The sequence below is a fragment of the Macaca mulatta genome, chromosome 2 (genome assembly GCF_049350105.2).
Source record: "Macaca mulatta isolate MMU2019108-1 chromosome 2, T2T-MMU8v2.0, whole genome shotgun sequence".
Classification (NCBI taxonomy): domain Eukaryota; kingdom Metazoa; phylum Chordata; class Mammalia; order Primates; family Cercopithecidae; genus Macaca; species Macaca mulatta.
Genome location: NC_133407.1, coordinates 157,401,646 through 157,406,616, shown reverse-complemented (window position 1 = coordinate 157,406,616; position 4,971 = coordinate 157,401,646).

Sequence of the window (4,971 nt, the reverse complement as noted above, 5' to 3'; positions counted from 1 at the left end):
CTTGGCATGAATGTACCGTAGTTTGGTTAACTGTTCACCTGTTAAAGGACATTTTGGTTGTTTCCAGGTTGAGGCTGTTATAAGTAAGGCTGCTACAAACATTCAGGTACACACAGAAATGAACATAAGCCTTCATTTCTCTGGGATAAATGCCCACCCATTGGGTTTTTAATTTCTACCATCAAAATTGACATTTTTCCCATCCAAGTACTAACCAGGCCTGACCCTGCTTAGCTTCTGAGATCAGATGAGATCAGGTATGTTGAGGGTGGTATGGCCATAGACAAAATTTACATTTCTAATATTTCTAATAGTTATCTTTTGAGTCTCTGAATGCTACTTTTGATGATATATTCTATGTTCAGGTCATGATTGTAATACATTCTCTCTGAGGATTTCTGCAATACTCCCTGTTTCTTTCAAGTCTGGTGATCTTTCTCTATTCATATTAAATGTTGGAGATTAAAAAGATGTTTGGATTTGGGGGACATGGAATTGTCCTTTACCTTTATTCTAATGGTAGTTTTACAAATGTGTTTTCTGGACACATAGAACTATACACCTAAAAACTGAATTTGATTATAAGTAAATTATGCCTTAATTTTTAAAAATTAAGAAAACCCAGCACTTGAAGGCTCTAAGCATGTGTTCATGGCTTACTGAATTTGAGCTTCCTTGTCAGATAATCTAACTGGATAAGTTTACTTAAGGACATTTACTCAGTATTTTTAAGTCTTCCCTCAGGGGCCTATAAGACTCTACCAATCTCTTGTTAGAGCAAGGGCAAAGGGCTCATTGCCAGAGTTCTGGAAAGTGAGTGAGAGAAGAGGTCTGAGGATTCAGGAAGTATTTGTTCATCTCAATATTGTGCTGGTGTAGCATCCATGTCTCCATTTGTGCCTAGTGCCTTGTAGTCAAGAGATCCTTGGTTTTAACCTTCTCCAGAAAATAATCTTTTGGACAGTTGCCAGTGTGCAGAAAATGCCCTGAAAGGTGGTGGGAGGTGGGAATCCCATTGTCTCATAAGTAAACTTTCAAAGAATCTACTTTATCTCAGTCGGCTGCCACATCCCAACCTGTTCACTTCCTTTTCCAGAGGCACATGGTGTCAGCAATTTGAGATTTTGATTACTTTGATATAAAGTCAGAATGGGTTCTTGACTTTCCCCCATGCTGTCTCAGAATTTTCTTTTTTTATATGCTGGGTTATTTTCCACTCGTCTATTGCTTTTCTTTCCAAAGTTTCACTGCTTGACTATTTCTCTCTTTTCCTATCCTGAAAGAAATTAAAGAATACCTAACTAAATGGAAAGACAACCTGTGTTTATGGATTGAAAGATTTAATATTAAGATGGCAATACTACCCAAAATGTTCTACCAATTCAAGGCCATCCCTATCAGAATAGATTCAATGCAATACTTATCAAAATCCCATTGGTTTTGTGCAGATATGGAAAAGCTGATCTTCAAATTTGTACAGAAAGGCAAGAGACCCTGAATGGCCAAAACAATCTTGAAAAAGTAAAACAAAGTTGGAAAACCCACACTTCTTAATTAGAAAACATGCTACAAATCTACACTAATCAAAACATTGTGATACTAGCATGAGGATAGACATGGATTAATAGTGTAGAATTGACAGTCCAGAAATAAACCCATAAATCTATCATTAATTGTCTTTTTACTAGGGTTCCAGGACCATTCAATGGGGAAAGAATTGTCTCTTTAACAGATGGCACTAGGACAACCGAATATCTGCATGCAAAAATATTAAATTGGACCCTTACATTGCACTACACATAAACATTAGCTAAAAACAGATCTAAAGTCTGAATATAAGACTCTTAAAAGGAGTCTTCCAAACTATAGAAGTCTTAGAAGGAAGTATAGGTTTAAATTTCCATATTCTTTCATTGGACAAGGGTTTCTTAAATATAACATCAATAGTGTAAGCAACAAAATAATAAATAGATAAAATGGACCTTGTCAAAACTAAAACCTTTCATGCTTCAAAGGATATTAACAAGAAAGCCAAAGACAACCCATATAATGGGAGAAAATACTTGCAAATATGATCATGGTTTAACATTCCAAATTGTATAAAAAACTCTTACAATTCAACAATGAAAAAACAAAACACCAATTTAAAAAGGTGCAAAGTACTAAAATAGACATTTTACCCAGGTAGATATACAAACGGCCAACAAGCAAATGAAAACATGCTCAACATTGTTAGGCATCAGCAAAATGCAAATCGAACCACAGGGAAATACTACTCCCCACCCATTAGGATGGCTATTATCCAAAAAAAAGGAAAAACCAATTGTTGATGAGGATGTGGAGAAATCAGAATCCTCTCACACTGCTGGTGGGAATGTAAAATGGTACAGTCGCTGTGGAAAACAGCCTGTCAGTGCCTCAGAAAGTTAAACATAGGATTACCAGAAGATCCAGTGATTCCAATCCTAGGTATATTTACCAAATGCTTGAAACAAGGACTCAGGCAGATTCTTGTACACTAGTATTCATTGCGGAATTATTTATAATAGCTAAAAGGCAGAAACAACTCAAGTATCCATCAACAGATGAATGTATGAACAAAATGTGGTATAGCCACACAATGGAATATTATTTAGCATAAAAATGAATGAAGTACTGGTTCATGCTACAACAGGATAAACTTCAAAAACATTAAACTAAGTGAAATAAGCCAGACACGAATGGTCATATATGATTCCAATTTTGTGAAATATCTAGAATAGACAAATTCACAGAGACAAAGTAGAATAGAGTTTGTCAGGAGCTGGGGAGGTGGGGCATTGGGAGTTATTGTTTAATGGGGATGGGGTGTCCCTTTGAGATGATGGAAATATTTTGACAAGAGGTGGTGGTTGCACAATATTGTGAATGTACTAAATTAAAGTGTGCCATTGAATTGCACACTTTAAAATGGTTTAATTCATGTGAATTTATCTCAATAAACACAACTCCACCCACTGCCCCCCACACAAAGATGAGCCTAGAACATCTTGTTTGCCAGAAAGCAAGTCAGTGATCAAAGAGTGATGAGGACACTTCAAAATGACCCAGAACCAGCTTGAATTGGTCAAATCAGGGTCAATCTGTATTTTATTAACTCTGCAACAAAAAGAAACAAACTACTGATGTCCACAACAATATAGATTGGTCCCAAATGCCTTCTGCTAAATGAACAAAATGAGCCACTACAGACTACATACCATGTGATTCTACTTGCAAAACTATAGTGACAGAAACACACCAGTGGTTGGCAGAGGTCAGGACTGAAGGGGAGTGGATTGACTTCAAATAGGCACTACGGAACATTTGTGGAATTATAGAATTATTTTATATAACCATTATGGTGGCTACCTCAATAAAGTGGATAGAAAATAGAACTAGCTGCCCATGTTTGAAAGAGACTTCACATTTCTCCACTATTCAGGGAACTCAGCTGCCATGGCCTGCATGACCCAGGTAGCTACAGGGGGCCAGGTGAGTGGAGACTGACCCTTGACAAGGCCTATGTGCTCTCTGGACGCCTGGGCTGCTTCACTCATTTGTGTGAGCACTGGACCCTGAGGGTGTACGAGCCAAAGGAAATTGTGTCTGACTCCTAAACGGCTTACAGGACAGAGAAGGGGTGAAGTGATACTGGGGTTAAGGGCTGTGTCCTGGGAGCCTGAGCTGGGGGCGGCCTGCGAGCATCTGTAGGAATAGTATCCTCTTCTCTCTCTGGAAGCCTCTGTGGCCACTGCAGGAATCTCAGCCCCTCCCAGCCACAGGATGGGCTCTGCTCTCTCTGGTGCCATAGTGTGCTGGCAAAAGGAAACAGCAGAGGCAGATGCACGGGCTCCAGGCGTGGCAGGAAGACTGGCTGACCCTGCTGTGGGACTGCAGCCCTTGAGATTTTGAATATCAGAGGGAGGGGGTTGCCCAGCCTCTCTGATGAGACATGCGTGTGGTCCAGTAATGAACCGAGTGGGTGAGGGCTGAAACCACCTCTCCCCTCAGATTTTCTGGAGCGTCATTCCTGGCACAGGCACAAAGAGGTTGAGGATGCTTATGACTCCAGTGTAGATTGTGTCCTTCATAAAACCCTGTCTGTCCGGTTCAATGTTTCTTATTTTACATTTTTTTTTTTTCTCACATTACAATTGTGACCCAGGATTTTGCCTGGGTAATGGGGTTTGCTTTGGGGACAGCAAGAGGTCATTCTTCCATCCCATCCTCTCACCACATACAAGGCTGCTGGAGAGGAGGGGTCAGGGACATCAGATCGTTGGGCTTTGAATTCTGCCCTAAGTCTTACCTGGGGCCTGTGAGTCCACTAAAGAGAAAACTCAAATTGCATATTTTTAAATACAGAGACCAGATTCAAGTTTGGGAGTAGACAGCTGTTGTACAGTGGGGGACTTAGTGGGGACCACAGAGATGGCAGGCGGGACCAACGAGGGAGCACCTCCCAGACTAGAGCGTGATTCACGGCTGCAGGAGCAGGGACATTTGATATTGTTGACAGCTTTTGTGTGTGAAGTCCTTCTGTGACCTAAAAGGTACCAGCCCTGTGCCAGAGCCTGCGGTGGGAGCTGTGTCCCCTGGAGGCAGAGGGTGGTCCTGAGTCCTGGCCTCATCTCCATGGAGGGAATGAGAGCAGGGCACCAGCTCTGGGGTCAGGCAGCTATCTAAGAAGATGTGAGTCCAATCCCTTTCACCAAACACCAGAGGAAGGGGCCTTGACAGGGCTGGCAGAGGCCCAGGTTTGTTCCTCCAGGGCAGCAGCTCTCCAGTGCGGGCGGCCGGGCTGCCTTTGTACTTGGCTGGGCCATCCTTGGTATGCTGGTGGTGATCCAAGGGGTTATAAGAAAACAGAGCCCCAAGTGCCCACAGGTGCATTCAAGGTGCTGCAGGAAGAAATTCAGACTGCTTGACTATGAGGCTAGTCTGTTTTCC